This window comes from Pristiophorus japonicus, chromosome 1 (genome assembly GCF_044704955.1).
Source record: "Pristiophorus japonicus isolate sPriJap1 chromosome 1, sPriJap1.hap1, whole genome shotgun sequence".
NCBI lineage: Eukaryota > Metazoa > Chordata > Chondrichthyes > Pristiophoridae > Pristiophorus > Pristiophorus japonicus.
Window position 1 is genome coordinate 81,379,012 of NC_091977.1, and position 18,893 is coordinate 81,397,904.

The following is an 18,893-nucleotide window of genomic DNA, read 5'->3' on the forward strand; positions in this document are numbered from 1 at the left end:
CACCTTCTCACTGATGATAGAGATCAGTAGCCATAAGATCCTCATTTGAGCTGATAATCCTTAGAAGGTGGGTGGATTGGGGTGAATGGATGCATTGGTTGTAATCTACCAACATTCCCTGGATTCTGGGGCGGCCCCAACAGATTAGAAAACTGCAAATGTAATGCCCCTATTTAAAAATGCAGGAAACTATAGACCAGTTAGCCTAACATATGTTGTTAGGAAAATGCTAGAGTCCATCATTAAGGGCCCAACATAGGCCATGACTTGCCATCAATTTTTTTGGAGTAAGTTGTTTTTTCTGGCATAAGTTAGAAAATGCCATTTTCCCCAAAAGATTTGCTCCAGAGTAAGTCAGTTAGGTATGATTTTTTTTTTTTGGTTCAGTTTTTTTTTCAAAAGAGGGTGTTCCCAGACACTTACGACAGTTTTAGCCATTTATGCCATTTTGGCCAGCAAAAACGTACTCCAAATCCACTTAGGTCAGCGTATGTGGCCAGCTCTGAAAAACCTTGCGGGCAGCTAAGAAAAAGCAGCGCACATTCAGCAGACATTAGGGCAAGGATAAGGGAGGGAAGGGAACTGGAGAGGACCTCAACAACCAAGCAGCAAGCATTGAGGAAAAGCTCAAATCAATAAAATACAATAAAAAAAGAAGTAAATCCTACCTTATCTTTAAAGTCTGCCTGGGAAAGGCAGCGGGCTGGCCTGTGTATGAGGCCATTTGGCCTGGGATAGGGGAGGGAAGGCATGCACCGGAGAAGTCACAGCTGCTGGGCCGGGGCGTCTCGGGGGAGGGGGGTGCGGGGCGGTGGTCACCGAGCGACCGGAGGAATCACAGCTCGTGGGTCTGGAAGTCTCCATCTCTCCCCCCACCCCCCCCCCCCCCACAAAAACTCTCCTCTCTCTCCCCCCCCCCAGAACTCTCCTCCTCTCCCTCCCCCCCAAACTCTTTCCCCCCCCAAAAAAAAAACTCTCCTCCTCTCTCTTCCCCCCCCCCCCCAAAACTCTCCTTCTCCCCCACCCCCCAAAACTCGACTCCTCTTCTCCCCCCCCCCCCCAAAACTCTCCTCCTCCCCCTCCCCCTCCCCCAATCAAAAGTTTAAAGCACAGCCACACAAGCACAGCCATTAAATAAAAAATAAAAGCAACGTCCTTACCTGCTCAGGAATTCAGCCGGCCGTCCTGTGCGGGAGTCCATTCGGCCGGGGGATAGGGTGTGGCGAGATCGGGTGTCCCTTCGGCCTGGGATAGGGGCTGCGAGCATCGGGTTCTGCTCACAGCCCACAGGACACACTGGGAGGGCAGGAGCACGCGCATAGCTCTCACTGAGCATGCGCTCAGGTGTCGGCAGTGCTTTGTGCGCTGGCCTGTTGCTCTCCCCCGCACCCACCCCCCCCCCCCGGCCCTTTAGCCTCCACGCCATGCCAGGACTCTGGGGTCTGTACGCAGCGGCCAGGATGGGGCGAGTTTTTGCTGCCGCTGTTTCCAGTCGGCGCGCTTGAGGTCAGTGCGCCGACAAGACTGCTTGAGGAAAATCTAGCCCTAAGGAAGCAGTAGCGGGACATTTGGAAAAGCATGATTCAATCAAGCAGAGTCAACATGGTTTTATGAAAGAGAAATCATGTTTGACAAATTTGCTGGAGTTCTTTGAGGATGTAACGAGTAGGGTGGATAAGGAGGAACCAGTGGATGTAGTTTATTTGGATTTCCAGAAGGCATTCGAAAAGGTGCCACATAAGAGGTTACTGAACAAGATAAAAGCTCACAGGATTGGGGGTAATATATTAGCATGGATATGAGATTGGTTAACTAACAGAAAACAGAGAGTTGGGATAAATGGGTCATTTTTCAGTTGGCAAACAGTAACTAGTGGGGTGCTGCAGGGATCGGGGCGGGAATAGCAGATCAGGCTTTGATGATGTCCATTTAAATAATAATTTGCTTTTTTATTCTTCCTACCAAAGTAGATAATCTCACATTTTCCCACATTATACTCCATCTGCCAAATTTTTGCCCACACACTGAACCTATCTATATCCCTTTGTAGATTATTTTATCCTCTTCACAACTTGCTTTTCCACCTATCTTTGTATCATCAGCAAATTTGGCTACAGTGCACTCGGTCCCTTCATCCAAGTCATTTAATATAGATTGTAAATAGTTGAAGCCCCAGCATTGATTCCTATGGCATTCCACGAGTTATGGAGGGCCAACCTGAAAATGACCCATTTATCCCGACTCAGTTTTCTGTTAGTTAGCCAATCCTCTATCCATGCTAATATATTACCCCCAACCCCGTGAACTTTTATCTTGTGCAGTAACCTTTTATGTGGCATCTTACCGAATGCCTTCTGGAAATCCAAATACACCACATCTACTGATTCCCCTTTATAGAAACATAGAAAATAGGTGCAGGAGTAGGCCATTCTGCCCTTCGAGCCTGCACCACCATTCAATGAGTTCATGGCTGAACATGCAACTTCAGTACCCCATTCCTGCTTTCTCGCCATACCCCTTGATTCCCCTAGTAGTAAGGACTACATCTAACTCCTTTTTGAATATATTTAGTGAATTGGCCTCAACAACTTTCTGTGGTAGAGAATTCCACAGGTTCACCACTTTCTGGGTGAAGAAATTTCTCCTCATCTCGGTCCTAAATGGCTTACCCCATATCCTTAGACTGTGACCCCTGGTTCTGGACTTCCACAACATTGGGAACATTCTTCCTGCATCTAATCTGTCTAAACCTGTCAGAATTTTAAACGTTTCTATGAGATCTACCCTGCTCGTTGCATCCTCAAAGAAGTCCAGCAAAGTTGTCAAACATGATTTGCCTTTCATAAAACCATGCTGATTCTGCTTGATTGTATTATGATTTTCTAAATGTCCTGCTACTATTTCCTTAATAATTTTCACAATGACAGATGAAGGACGTTTTTGCTATAGAGCGAGTGCAGCGAAGATTCACGAGACTGATTCCAGGGATGGCTGGACTGACATATGAGGAGAGATTGGATCAACTGGGCCTTTATATACTGGAGTTTAGACGGATGAGATGGGATCTCATAGAAACCTATAAGATTCTGACGGGACGGGACAGGTTAGATGCGGGAAGAATGTTCCCGATGTTGGGGAAGTCCAGAACGAGGGGACACAGTCTTAGGATAAGGGGTAGGCCATTTAGGACTTAGATGAGGAGAAACTTCTTCATTCAGAGAGTTGTTAACCTGTGGAATTCCTTGCCGTAGAGAGTTGTTGATTCAAGAGGGAGTAAGATATGGCCCTTAGGGCTAAAGGGATCAAGGGGTATGGAGAGAAAGCGGGAAAGGGGTACTGAGATGAAGGATGAGCCATGATCTTTTTGAATGGTGGTGCAGGCTCGAAGGGCCGAATGGTCTACTCCTGCACCTATTTTCTATGTTAAGCTAACCGGTCTCTAGTTTCCTGCTTTCTGTCTTCCTTCTTGAATAGGGGCGTTACATTTGCGGTTTTCCAATCCGCGGGGACCTCTCCAGAATCCAGGGAATTTTGGCAGATTACAACCAATGCATCCACTATCTCTGCAGCCACTTCTTTTAAGACACTAGGATGCAGGCCATAGGGTCCAGGGGACTTGTCCACCTTTAGTCCCATTAGTTTGTCTAGTACTTTTTCTCTAGTAGTGATTGTTTTAAGTTTCTCCCTTCCCATATCCCCTTGATTATTATTGGAATGCTTTTAGTGTCTTCTTCTGTAAAAACCGATACAAAATATTTGTTCAAAGTCTCTGCCATATCCTTGTTTCCCAGTCTCATCCAATAAGGGACCAACATTTACTTTAGCTGCTCTCTTCCTTTTTATATACCTGTAGAAGCTCTTACTGTCTGTTTTTGTATTTCTTGCTAGCTTATTCTCATAATCTATCCTCTCCCTCTATTATTTTTTTAGTTATACTTTGCTGATTTCTAAATATTTCGCAGCCCTCTGGCCAACCACTAATCTTCGCAACATTGTATGCGTTTTTGAATTGATACCATCTTTAACTTCCTTAGTTATTCACGAATGGTTCATCCTTCTCATAGTCTTTCTTTCTCACTGGAATATATCTTTGCTGAGAGTCGTGAAATATCTCCTTAAATATGAAATATCTCATACTCCAAGCCTCTATTTATGAAGCCCAGGATCCCGTATGCTTTTTTAAACTGCTTTCTTAACCTTCCTTGCCGCCTTCAACGATTTGTGCACACATATCCCATGATCTCTCTGTTCATGCACCCCCTTTAGAATTGTACCCTTTAATTTATGTTGTCTCTCCTTGTTCTTCCTACAAAAATGTATCACTTTGCACTTTTCTGCATTAAATTTCATCTGCAGGTGTCTGCCAATTCCACCAGCCTGTCTATGTCTTCTTTAAGTCTATCACTATCCTCCTCTTTGTTCATTATACTTCCAAGTTTTGTGTCAGCTACAAATTTTGAAATTGTGCCCTGTACACCCAAGTCTGTGTCATTAATGTATATCAAGAAAAGCAGTGGTTCCAGTACCGACCCCTGGGGAATACCACTATGTATCTTCCTCTAGTCCAATGAACAATCGTTCACCACTACTCTCTTGTTTCCTGTCACTTAGCCAATTTTATATCCATGCTGCCATTGTCCCTTTTATTCCCTGGGCCTCAACTTTGCTGGCAAGCCTATTATGTGGCACTTTATGAAATGGCTTTTTGGTAGTCCATGTACACCACTTCAACTGCATTGCCCTCACCAAACCTCTCTGTTACCTCATCAAAAGCTCAATCAAGTTAGTTAAACACTGCCTTTAATAAATCCGTGCTGCCTTTCCTTAATTAATCCACACTTGTCCAAGTGACTGTTAATTTTGTCCCGGATGATCATTTCATGACAAACATTGAAACCTTTATTTTCAACACTTTGCATTCCTGGACATATTTGTATGCACCTCTGGAAGTGGCTTAGTGAGTTGCAGTGAATGGTGAGATATAATGGTACCCCCCGCAATGGTAGTGTGTGAAAAGAATGGCTTGGACATTGTTGGGATGCTTTATGGTGTTGGTGTGGGGTAGTGCCAACGTGGTGCATCATGTGGCAGCCAGGGTGTACAGCATTAAGTGAAGTAAGGGATAAGCAGATTAGAAGGTTAAATGCGTGGCTCAAAGAGTGATGCGGGAGGCAGGGGTTTTGCTTCATGGGGCAATGGGAAAGAGTGAGCTTTTCCATTGGGATGAGTTCCACTTGACCCGGGCTGGAACAAGTGTCCTGGCAAATTGAATAACTAGGACAGTAGAAAGGGCTTTAAAGTAATGAAGTGAGGGTGAGATGTGGGAGGATTCAGGAAAGAGTAAATTTAAAAGCAGCAAGAGAAATGTCAAGGCTCTAGAGCAAAGCAGAGTTTGGGGTAAGAATACGCAGAGTGGGTCAGGAAGGGACAGAGACAGTAACAAAGGTAAGAGGGCATCAGTGACTAAGGTGACATCAAGGAAAAATAGAAAAAAGTCAAAGCTAAAGTCAATAATCTAAATGCGCGAAGCATTCGCAACAAAATAACACAGGTAGAAATTAATACGTTTGATCTAATAGCCATTATATAAGAACTGTGAGGAGGATGCTAAGAGGCTGCAGGGTGACTTGGACAGGTTAGGTGAGTGGGCAAATACATGGCAGATGCAGTATAATGTGGATAAGTGTGAGGTTATCCACTTTGGTGGCAAAAACAGGAAGGCAGATTATTATCTGAATGGTGACAGATTAGTAAAAGGGAAGGTGCAACGACACCTGGGTGTCATGGTACATCAGTCATTGAAGGTAGGCATGCAGGTACAGCAAGCAGTTAAGAAAGCAAATGGCATGTTGGCCTTCTTCGCGAGAGGATTTGAGTTTAGGAGCAGGGAGGTCTTGCTGCAGTTGTACAGGACCTTGGTGAGATCACACCTTAAGTATTGTGTGCAGTTTTGGTCTCCTAATCTGAGGAAGAACATTCTTGCCATTGAGGGAGTGCAGCAAAGATTCACCAGACTGATTCCCAGGATGGCAGGACTGACATATGAAGAAAGACTGGATCGATGAGGCTTATATTCACTGGAATTTAGAAGAATGAGAAGAGATCTCATAGAAGCATATAAAATTCTGATGGGATTGGACAGGTTAGATGCAGGAAGAATGTTCCCGATGTTGGGCAAGTCCAGAACCAGGGGTCACAGTCTAACGGTAAGGGGTAAGCCATATAGGACTGAGATGAGGAGAAACTTTTTCACCCAGAGAATTGTGAACCTATGGAATTCTCTCCCACAGAAAGTTGTTGAGTCCAGTTCATTGGATATATTCAAGAGGGAGTTAGATGTGGCCCTTACGGCTAAAGGGATCAGGGGGTATGGAGAGAAAGCAGGAGTGTGGTACTGAAGTTGCATGATCAGCCATGATCATATTGAATGGTGGTGCAGGCTCGAAGGGCCGAATGGCCTGCTCCTACACCTATTTTCTATGTTTCTATGTAACTAGGAGCAGGAGTAGGCCATTTGGCCCCTTGAGCCTGCTCCGCCATTTAATAAGATCATGGCTAATCTGATCATGGACTCGACTCCACTTCCCATAACCCTTTATTCCCTTATCGCTCAAAAATCTATCTGTCTCTGCCTTAAATATATTCAATGCCCCAGCCGCTACTACTCTCTGGGGCAGAGAATTCCATAGATTTACAATCTTCTGAGAGAAGAAATTTCTCCACATCTCAGTTTTAAATGGGTGGTCCCTTATTCTGAGACTATGTCCCCTAGTTTTAGTTTCCCCTATGAGTGGAAATATCCTCGCTGCATCCAACTTGTCGAGCCGCCTCATTATCTTATACGTTTCGATAAGATCACCTCTCATTCTTCTGAACTCCAATGAGTATAGGCCCAACCTACTCAACCTATCTTCATAAGTCAACCCCTTCATCTCTGGAATCAACCTAGTGAACCTTCTCTGAACAGCCTCCAATGCAAGTATATCTTTCCTTTAAATACGGAGACCAAAACTGTATGCAGTACTCCAGGTGTGACCTCACCAATACCCTATACATTTGTCCAGGACCAGGGGTCACAGTCGAAGGATAAAGGGTAAGCCATTTAGGACCGAGATGAGGAGAAACTTCTTCACTCAGAGAATTGTGAACCTGTGGCATTCTCTACCACAGAAAGTTGTTGAGGCCGGTTCGTTGGATATATTCAAAAGGGAGTTAGATGTGGCCCTTACCGCTAAAGGGATCAAGGGATATGGAGAGAAAGCAGGAATGGGGTACTGAAGTTGCATGATCAGCCATGATCATATTGAATGGTGTTGCAGGCTCGAAGGGCCGAATGGCCTATTCCTGCATCTATTTTCTATGTTTCTGCTTTTATATTCTATCCTCCTTGCAATAAAGGCCAACATTCCATTTGCCTTCCTGATTACCTGCTGTACCTGCATATTAAATTTGTGTTTCATGCACAAGGACTTCCAGGTCCCTCTGTACTCTAATTTTTCTCCATTTAAATTCCAACTTGCTTTTCTATTTTTTCTGCCAAGGACATTGGTGGACCAGTTGGGTTTTTATGACATCTGACAGTTTCATTTGTCACTTTGTTCTTTTGAGAACTGATTGTGCTGCCGCAACAAGATCATTTTATCTCCATTCATCTGTGAATTCCAGCTATTTACCTTAGGAAATTAAAGATGAATGAATTTGGACTGCATAATGTTGGGTTTCACTTTACTGATTTAAAGTTTTTTAATTTAAAATTTTCATGCAAGTATGAAAAAAAATTACATGTATCAGGAATAACTTGCATTAGTTCTATTGTGGATATGGGAACACAACAAAACTCTGCCCATAACTGAATGAGGATGGACAGCCTATTCAGAAGGCTGCAGGGAAGACTGGTCTGGGAGATGGAAAAACACCCACTGTTACAATAGGTGGTGCTCTGCTGAGGTTGGTGTTGAGTCATTGTCATATTTTAGATTTTTACCCTGTAGATTCTGCTTGCTTGCTCGTGTTACTGATCACTCCATAAATGGACCTCCCATCCCCTATGATCAACAGCGTGTCTTAATCTGTCTAATATCCAAGTAAATGATAGCAACACCCAGGGTTACAACAGCGAGCTCTTACCCTGGCTTACTGAACTGCATCGCATGCCGTCACGTGATTCTCTTTGTGCTCAGTGGGCTGATTGAATAGAGAATTTATCATATCAAGGATCAGTCTATAAACTAACAGGTTACTTATTTCACATGGAAGATGTAAATAAACAATATGCAGGTTAGTAAAAAAAAAAAGTTTTACTATACTTCACAATACATATATCAAAAAAATAATGATGTTTCTTCAGTGTTACCTTTCAAAAAAATTTAATCTCTAAAAACAGTTGCTCAGTTTTTAAGTGGTGCAACGCAACTATGCAGTCAAACTATCACAGCTCACCACAGGTCTCTGCTGACTGAAGTCTGAAATCACTTGTCTCGGGCAACTGCAGATAGATGCCCAAAGGCTTCTGACCACAAGAGCTGTCAATTGAAATTCCCATCACAAACTGGGTCTAATTCTTTAATCTGTGCCAGATGACTTGCAACTACACTGACATGTCGGAATAAAAGTCCTAAGACTTTTTGTAAACATTGCTTTAAAAGTTATAGTGGAAGCTGGCCTCCTAGATTGAAATATCTGTGATAATTGGAATGTCATCAAAGATATTATAAAACAAGTACCTGTATATCCCAACGTTCTGCATTCAATTGGCATTACAGAAACTAAAATTAATTGCTCTTTTGTCAGCTAGGATGAAAATGTGCATCATTGTAGCTTGTAGAACCACTTCACAGAAACCATAATTCACCCTGCTGTAATAAGGAATTCAAGTTAATAATTGAATAGTTAAAATACTTTTTTTGACGAGCACATTGTTAGAGCCGAGTAGAAAGCTTTGCTCTGCATTCTGCTGTGCTTTAACTTGACCTAGAGTGCTTTGTGCTTTTGTTGGGTGCTGAACATTGACTTTTTCACTTTGTACAATATTCACCAAAGATAGACATTAAAAAAGCTAAGTAAATATATTCATACCACGTTATCCCTGAAAAACAATTTTCATAATTTGTGGCGATTACACCATAACAAAGAATAGCTGCCACAACGAGAGGCAAAGCAGTTCATTGTGATGCCACTGAAACTACATTGCTCTTCAATATGGTTTGTATTTAAAATGAACGTTTATATCTAACTTTGAACTTTAATTACCTATTCTATGGTATGAACAAAATACATGATCGGAAACAGTGGCACTCAAATTGTATCTCAGTAGTGACTTAGCAGTCCACTCTTACAATATAAAGCAAATACTCTGGTCTTCATCATGAATCCCCTCTTTTCTTTTTCAATTTTCTCCCCTTTTCTCTCCACTGTTCTGAAGGTGGTGACATGTGGTGAGGTACAAATGTGCATGGCTCCACTGGTCCTTTAGTGCTTTACCCAAGTGACTGTTCATGTCTGAACCTAGACTGTGATCGTTTTTCGGCTATTCGATGATAGGAAGCATCATAACTGAGCCTGATGCTGTTATCATCTGAGTTTTATGCTCTTGCATTTTCCAGAAGAAGTCATTAAATAGTAATGAGGGGCAAAACTCTGATTGATTTTTTCCGCACTCTGGAATTTGAGGATGTTCAGGTCAACTGTAATATCTCTACCACTAATGTGGCTGCCAGTGCCTAATTCCAGACAGACCAAGGATCGAATTTTTTTTTTAACTGGGCGTTGCTGGCAAGGTCAGCATTTATTGTCTATCCCTAATTGCCCTTGAGAAGATAGTGTTGAGTTGCCTTCTTGAACCGCTGCAGTTCTTATGGTGAAGGTACACCCACAGTGTTGTTAGGAAGGGAGTTAAAACATAGAAACATAGAAAATAGGTGCAGGAATGGGCCATTCGGCCCTTCAAGTCTGCACCGCCATTCAACAAGATCATGGCTGATCACCCACCCCAGCACCTCCCCCCCACACCCCCTCCACACCCACCGACCCCCCCAGCCGCAAGGGCCACATCCAACCCCGCTCCCGAACACATCCAATGAACTAGCATCAACAACTCTCCGCAGCAGGGAACCCCACAGGCCAACAACTCCCCGAGCGAAGAAGTCTCTCCCAATCCCAGCCCCAAACAGCCCACCCCCCATCCCAAGAGCGTGCCCCCTCCGGCTCCGGACCCACCCAACTCTCCCCCAGGACCTCCCTCCCTCATACTCTCTCCCTCCCTCACACTCTCCCTCCCTCCCTCCCTCAAACTCTTTCCCTCAGTACCTTCCTCTCTCACACTCATCCTCAGGACCTCCCTCTCTCACACTCCCCCTCAGGACCTCCCTCCCTCACACTTCCCCTCAGGACCTCCCTCCTTCACACTCTCCCTCAGGACCTCCCTCCCTCTCACTCTCCCTCCCTCATACTCCCCCTCCCTCATACTCCCCCTCCCTCATACTCCCCCTCAGGACCTCCCCCCTTCACACTCTCCCTCAGGACCTCCCTCCATCACTCTCCCTCAGGACCTCCCTCCATCACACTCTCCCTCAGCACCTCCCTCCCTCACACTCTCCCTCCCTCACACTCCCCCTCAGGACCTCCCTCCCCCCCTCACTCTCTCCCCCTCTCCCCCTCACACTCTCCCCAGGACCTCCCTCCATCACACTCTCCCTCCCTCCCTCACATTCCCCCAAGACCTCCCTCACACACACACATACTCCCTCCCTCACACACACACCCTCTCACTGTTCCAGGATTTTGACCCAGAACTTGAAATCTTTGTGGCTTGTACACCTTATGTGAAATATTTATCCAGTACATTATTGGAGTGGCCTTACATCCCAATGTAACTATTGCCAATAATTGCTGACAGTATTTAAGGCTACTACACCGTGAATTTTGGAGCTGTGTTGCATTTGCCTAGTATTTTAATCCATCCAACACAATAAATATGTTTTTTTGTTTCCTCTTAATCATGATGTCATTATATTAGCAGACGTGACATATGTCGCTTGGTTTCTTGTAGGACAAGTATGAAAATGATGTGGGTTGTTCTGTCAGAATTGTTGTATATCATTCAGGATGTTCCATACTGGAGTAAAACTGCTGGAAAATAACAGCTCATGCCAGAACAAATATTTGTTTATGTATTACATTCCATTTTTGAAACTTAGATTGTTAGTCTTATAGCCATTTGAGAAATGTATTTAAAAACAAAATTCTCTTCCTGCTGCACTTTTTCTCTCCTTTAGGGCTCAAGATTCAGCCTGAGTTGCTCCTATTATTTTGGAGCAACTAGTTTAGAATGGAGCATCTTAGAAATTGCATTTCTCGGCATTTAGTTTGCTCCAGTTCTAGTCAGTTAGAATAGTTTCATTTTGGAACAGATTTTTTTTTCAAAAGGGGGCCTGTCCAGCCACATACGCCTGTTTTGCAAGTTTAGGCAGCGAAAACTTACTCCAAACTAAATTAGAATGGAGTAAGTGTAGAATTTTGTACGCTCAGAAAAACCTTGCCTACACTTATAAATCAGATGTAGGGATCAAAAGATAGGCAGGGGTGGGGAGGGGAGGGAAGTTTACAAACATTAAACACTTCATTTTTACAAATAAAGAGCCATCATCAATAATAAATGATAAATAAATCGATAAATCAACCAATAAATCAATCAAAAAATAAAAAAATTAAATATAAAAGAAATCAATAAATAAAAAATTATTTCTACTCATCTGCAGCACGGGGAGCCCTCCAACAGTGTGCTGGGACACCCCCCCCCCCCCCCCCCCCAGTGTCTCTCTCTCTCTCTCTCTCTCTGTCAGTGTCTCTCTCTCTGTCTCTCAGTGTCTCTGTGTTTCTGACAGCGAGGGGGTGCAGGGGGGAGAGAGGAGGGAGTGAGGGAGGGAGAGGGGAGTGAGGGAGAGGAGGAGGGGGAGTGAGGGAGAGAGAGGGGAGAGGAGGGAGAGGAGAGGAGGGATTCCCATCATTCTGGTAATGGGCCTGCCTCTAATTCCTGGTAATCTTTTATAATGACTCGGTCTATGACAAGTTCAGTGGCACCATAATGGGATAGGTGAAACTAGGGGAAGAATCGAGTCATATTCCAACCCAGGAATTTCGGACCCTCGGGATTTACCAGATCAGGAAACAGAATAATTTACTTTCTTCCCCCCTCCATCCCCCAGAAATAAGCATGCAACCCCAATAAATATACCGCACTCCACAACAGAGGTTTAAAATTCCAAAGGTTCATGGGCTCAATTCAACTGGCAGAGAATAAACTTTTTTTCAACAAATGGAATTGTATCACAGTATGTAAAGTACAATATTCATTCAGAGGCACAATGAAAAATTTTAATAAATGATGGGCAAACAATTATGTGATCGTATCCTGTTTTGAAAGTGACTGTTATGTCACTTTTACAAGTATCCGTCCACTCAGATACGTGGGCATGTTTTTTCTCTTCATGTGGACCTGTCAAAAATGTACTTTTATATTAACTTAAATTTGAAAATAGAAACTGCAATGAAGTAGGTTTAATAACATTGAATTGCAATGCTGTTTTAGTTGTTGGAGTTGACACATACAGTGCTCGACTTCTGGTGCAAAAGAGGGAGAATCGATTGGTATGGAGGGGGGTGATTGGGAGGGGGCCAGCGTCCCACGTTCTACACTCCGTAAACTTGAGGTCATCCAAAACCCTTCTGCTCGTGTCCTTACTCGCACCAAATCCCGTTCACCCAACACACCCGTGCTCCCTAACGTACATTGGCTCATAGTTAAGCAACACATCAATTTTAAAATTCTTATCCTTGTTTTCAAATCCCTCCATGGCCCTGCCCCATTATATTTCTGTAATCTCCTCCAACCTCACAACCCTCCGAGATATCTGCGCTCCCCGAATTCTGGCCTTTTGAGCATCTCCGGCTTTAATCATTCCACCATTGATGTCCATGCCATCAGCTGCCATGGCCCTAAGCACTGGAATTCCCTCCCTAACTTTCTACCCCTCTTTCCTCCTTTTAAGATGCTCCTTAAGACCTATCACTTTGACCAAACTTTTGGTCATATGTCCTAATATCTCCTATGTGACTCGGTCTCATATTTTGTTTTATAATGCTCCTGTGAAGCGCTTTTGTGCGTTTTATCATGTTTGAGGTGCTGTATAAATACAATTTGTTGTTGTGGATGTTGTTGGCATTACAGTGGACTGAGGAGGAGCATTCATACTCCTCCGGCTCCACATTCAAGTAAGTATTTTAAATTACCTTTTTGGTGACAGCCTCCAGCTGGCTTAAGGACCGCTAGTTAGGTCGCATGTAGACCATGTTTACTTGAATGCTGCCAGCTGCGTTCAGGGCAGCCCAATTTTGGAAATGGGTGTCAGGTTCCACATTTGCATACGCATATGCAAAGACAACGGCCTAATGCCTGTTTCAGGCGTGGGACCTGCACGCATCTTTTTCTGTCTTTACCAATATGACGGGTGACGCACTTCTGGCACATAATGAGCGTGCACGCCATATTGGATGCTTAGGCAACTGTTTAGCACTTGAAAAATGGATGTGATGCCATCGAATTTCCATGATAGGGGGTGAAATTCCCCTGTTGTGCGTCTCCAGTAGTGTCACCGGGGGCGCTAATGGGGCGCGAACCTGTTTTTGTCTGGGTGTGCTCCCGCGAAATTGTGGCTAAGGCCGCATGCAACTGGCGATGATGTCATCGTCATGCGCGGCAACCCCTTAGCACCCTGCGGTGACCCCTCTCTGTCCCGTAGCGGAAATTGACCAGTGCCCCGCGACGCTGCTGCGAGCAGGTTGCGAGGCGGCAGCCTCTGCTTCCGGGGCGGATGTTGAAGGGGAGCTGTGCTGCGCCATTTTGTAGTTTTGGCTGACTCACCGGTTGTCCTGTCTTGCTGCTCCATGGCGTGGTTTGAGCCGCTATCGTGCAACCCGACCCTCCGCTTGGGTGCCGGGCTGCAGCCACGACACCATGCTACTCTGGTGGCCCAGTAGAGGCCATCAGAGGCTCTTCAGAGTGCGCACCGCCCTCCCCTTTAACAGAAGGGGAAGGGCATTGAAACGCGTTAGCGCTACATGGAGAAATCGCCGTAGCGCTGCCGATCCTGCCCGAGTAGCGCCCCGGATCTCACCCCAACAGGAAGCGGAGCACGCAACATTGTGCTCCACTTCCTGTGAGGCACGGTAACCCCAATTTCACTTCCGGGACGGGACTTCTTTGAATTTACAGAGCAGAACCCGGTCACTTGGTCCAATTGGTCTGTGCTGGTTTATATGCACCACATGAGCCTCCTCCCATGCTCCCATATCTAACCCTATCATTGTATCCCTTTATTCCATTCTCATTCATGTACCTATTTAACTTCCAGTTAAATGCATCTGTGCTATTCACCTCAACTACTCCATTCTAACCACTCTGGCTAAAGAAGTTTCTCCTGAATTTCTAATTGGATTTATTAGTGACTATTTTATATTTATGACCCCTAGTATTGGACTTCCCCACAAGTGGAAGCATTTTCTGTCTGTCTACCTTATCAAACCGCTTCATAACTTTAAAGACCTATATTAGGTCCACCCCTCAATCTTGTCTTTTCTTGAGAAACAAGCCTCAGCCTATTCAATCTTTCCTGATAGTTATAACCTCTCAGTTCTGGTATCATTCTTCGAAATGTTTTTTGCACCTTCTCCAGTGCCTCTGTATCCTTTTTGTAAAATGGAGACCAGAACTTTGCACAGTCTAATAAGTGTGATCTAACCAAGATTAGTTTCCCTTGGGCTGGTTTTTCGGCTTTTCTGTTTTTGGGGCATAAACGGAGACGGGGCAGGAAAGTTACTACCCGGGTAACTTTTGCGCTGTGTGGAGAAATTTTTGCCATCTGGGCCCTGCGCCAGGAGGCATTGTACGACTTTCACGGCGCAAAAATGGGAACCTCGCCAATTAAAGTGTGAGGCCGAGAGCGCTCCAAGAGAGGCCTTGGGAGGGAGGGGAAAAAAATTCACAAAAACATTGCTCACACTACCACAACACAAGTCGCTACAAAAAAAAGAATAAACACTGGAACTTACCTTTTTTGCAGTTTATCTACCTCACCACCGCCAGCAGGTCTGGACTCTGTGTTTTCCCTGGCGGTCATCGCAGGCGTGTTTCGGGGCGTACAGGTCGGATACGAGTCAAAACTACTGCCGGTGTCGCAACGAGAGGCGTTGCACACTGGGTGCTGCTCTTCCTGGTGGTGCTTCTTAGCGCTGCTGCAATACCCAACCGTAGGATCGCGACCAGATGCAAAAGACCTCACCACCCCATTTTTTGCTCGGCGAAACTTGGAGCGCAAACGACCCAAAAATCCAGCCCAACATCTTTGCAATACATGCTGTATAAACTTTCCATTGCTTATAAGGTTCTCCAATATTTTAACTTACATGGTATTTCAAGTATTATAATGTTTCTTGTTATAATAATAAATTTTATTTGCTGATTTTTTAAGAACTGCAATGGAAATGCAGGATTGATCATATGACCAGCACACACACTTGGGTGATTTATTGGACAGCTGCCAACATGTGTGGGGCTGTACTCCAAAATGACACTGTTTTTAGAAAAGAGACTTAAAGAATCGATAAAAATATCTTGTATACCTTAAGGAAAGAATAATTTCACTGATTAGTGAAAAAATATATTTGCATAGTGGAAGATTCCAACCACATATGAACTAAAGAAACGAAACAAGAAAATTATTGACATGCATGATTAAACCAGAGAAGTCAAAGCATGTGGATCCAGCAGTCACATTATGAGATGGTAGGCTAGCAACTAAGCACACTAACCATGAACACTGACGAATCATGGTGTAATGTGTTCATCTCAAATGCATTACTCTGCTGTAAATAATGTACCATTCGCTGCATGCGGCCACTGGCTACTGACTGTTTTCAGTAAATTGGGACCCCATTTTTTAGGTACAATAATATCTATTTTCAAGTTGGACTCGGTGTATAGGAGTTCTGATGTGGGAGAGAAAGTCGGTTGCTTTTACACATTTCCTAGTTGCCAGTTATAGGCAGCGCCTGCCCTCTGGTATTGTGTAGGGTGCAGAAACACCCAGAAAATATAAAAATAACTTACTGAGATTTATTTTCTTTGTTCATGGCAGCTGCAAATTGTAGTTGTTATTAAAAATAAAGTATCGTAGTACTGATCCCTAAAACACAGAACTTCTTTCTTGCCACTTGTTCTCGCTTGCTGTCCCTTTGTTTGTGAGGCGAACCTAACTTTACATGCACAATTTTTTTTTTCCTGTATTTTCTATCCCTTTTTCAAAAATGAATTAGTCTGTGTACATAATATTTCTTTGTGGCTTGAAATACTAACTTATATTGTGTGACGCAATTCTTGATCAAACTCCTATCTTAATTTATAAAATTTAAATGTGAAATGGAACTCCTGCAGTATGAGCCACACACGAGAGTGAGTAGCAATCCTGAAGGATTTGCCATTCCCCTCACAATGTGCAAAAGTTACAGGAAAGGATGTTTAAATGTAGTGCATTGACTTACGTAGAATATACAGCACAGAAACAGGCCAGTCAATCTAACTAGTCTGTGCTGGTTTGTATACTCCACACGAGTCTCCTCCCATTCTATCTACCTCATCTTAGCCTTTCGACATAATCTTCTCGTACTTGTCTAGTTTCCTTTTGAAAGCATCGAAGCTATTTGTCTGAACCACTTCTTGTGGTAGCGAGTTCCACATTCTAACTACTCTTTGAGTAAAGAAATTTCTCCTTATTTCCCTATTAGATTTATTAGTAACTATTTTGTATTTAGGGCCCTTGTTTTTGAATCTCTCACAACTGGAAACATTGGCCTTGAAATTTGTTTGCCTCTGAAAATGTGCGAGGGATCGCGATGCGCTAGCAACCCATGCCCGTTTGGAGGACTGCAGGCAACTTGCTCCTGATTCTCCCAGAACCTTGCATGCCTCCCTTCCAGTGTTCCTATATCTGATGACCATTACATCCAAATGCGAGGACCCTTTCTAGTGAGCTTGTTTTCCAGGTTGTAGGGCTAGAGCATGTTACGTGGAGAGATTTGAACACAAGGATGAGAATTTTAAAATGGAGGCAATGGTGAACCAGGCGCCAATATAAATGGGACTTGGTGCGAGGTAGGATACAGGGAGAAGAGTTATGGACCTCAAGTTTACGGAGCGTAGAATGTGGGAGGCTGAAGAACATTGCATTTTGAATGAGCTCAAGTTAATGGAGGGTGGAAGTTGGGAAGCAGGTCAAGAGAGCATTTTAATAGTCTATTCTGGAGGTAACAAAAGTATAGATTGGTGTTTCAGCAGCAGATAAGTTCAGGCATGGGTGGAGACCTACAATATTATGAAGGCAAAAGTGGGTGGTCATAGTGATGGAGAGGATATGGGGTTGGTAAAGTCTGGTTGAACCTGAGACAGTGGCCAGGGAGAGGGATGGAATCAGATGGCTAGAGAATTGAGTTTGTGTCTGGGGGCCAAAGACAATTGTTTTGGCCTTCCCGATGTTTAATTGGAGAAAATTTTGGCTTATCCAGGACTGGATGTTGAACAAAACAGAGGCAGTGGAGAGGTCGAGCGAGGAGGTGGTGATGTAGAGCTGGGTGGTGTCAGCCTATGTGTGGAATCTGACATGTTTTCGAATGATGACACAGTGGGGCAGCATGAAGATGACAAACAATTTTAAAATGGTCTAAACTCACATTCTGGTTCGTAGAAATTAGGGCTTGCTTATGTGACTGGTTTTTGGTGTTTAGTATGAGAGAAATATCTGGTGAAGCTCTAAAAACATAATACTCACATCCAGTTCTTCCTACGACAACCTAGTTCCACCTTTGCAATATCGCCAGCCTACATTCGTACCTCACTTTCAACACTGCTGAAACCCGTGTAACCTCATCGATTACCTATCAGCTAGATTTTACTGGTCTGCCAAGCTTCACCCAACACAAATTCACCTGACCCAGAATTCTGCTCCTGCGTCATATCCTAGGCAAGATCTTCTCACCCAGTGTAATGTCTGTGAGCTTGTAATGTTTGTAGCTCCACACTGTGGATGTGGACGTATTGTGTACTGCAACTACAGAGTTAATAATTAAACAGAAGCAGCAGGTTCCGGAGACTTCCGAGAGCTGCCTGCTATGTTAGAAAGCTGTGTGTGCTTATGCTCTGTGAATTTGGCGACGAGGATGGGATTTTTCGGATGATTTAAAGCTGAAATTTTGTTGATGAAGGATTCACCCAGCCGACGGAGAGACTGTGGAAGCTTCTCTGTTTTTGGAAATAGCTACAAAATCCGAGGTAAAAAACGAGCAAACTGTCTGCACTTCAGAGACAAAATGGCAGCACCCGTAGCAGTAATGGGACATTTGGGTGAATATAGACACGACCATTAATGTTTTAAACCGTATGTGGACCAGCTAGAAATGTATTTCACTGCAAATAACATAATTGAAGTTCCAGAGAATGCAGATCAGAACCCGGGCGGTGTTGGAATGGAAGCGAGCTATCTTCTTATCGGAGGCGGGTCCGGCATTGTATGAAACGCTGATAAATCTGCTTGTGCCTGACGAGCCAAAGGACACCGCTTAAAGAGATTTTAACGAAGCTGGAGCAGCACTATAACCCCAAACCGTCAGAAATTGCTGAACGCTATCGTTTCGGTATATGAAATCAAAAGGCTGATGAATGTATCAGTGATTACATTGTAGCATTAAAAAGGCTATCCACTGTAATTTCGGAAACTTTCAAAACTGAGCATTGCGTGATCGTTTTGTTTGTGGGGTGAAAAATGATGCGATCAGAAGAAAGTTATTGA

General features: G+C 44.0%; 1 protein-coding gene across 3 annotated transcripts in view; it reads left to right on the top strand.

Annotated features, from left to right (window-relative positions):
• The window catches only part of rfx3 (regulatory factor X, 3 (influences HLA class II expression)), a 576,400-nt gene that overhangs the window by 215,192 nt on the left and 342,315 nt on the right, over positions 1-18,893 (top strand). The window lies entirely within an intron of this gene.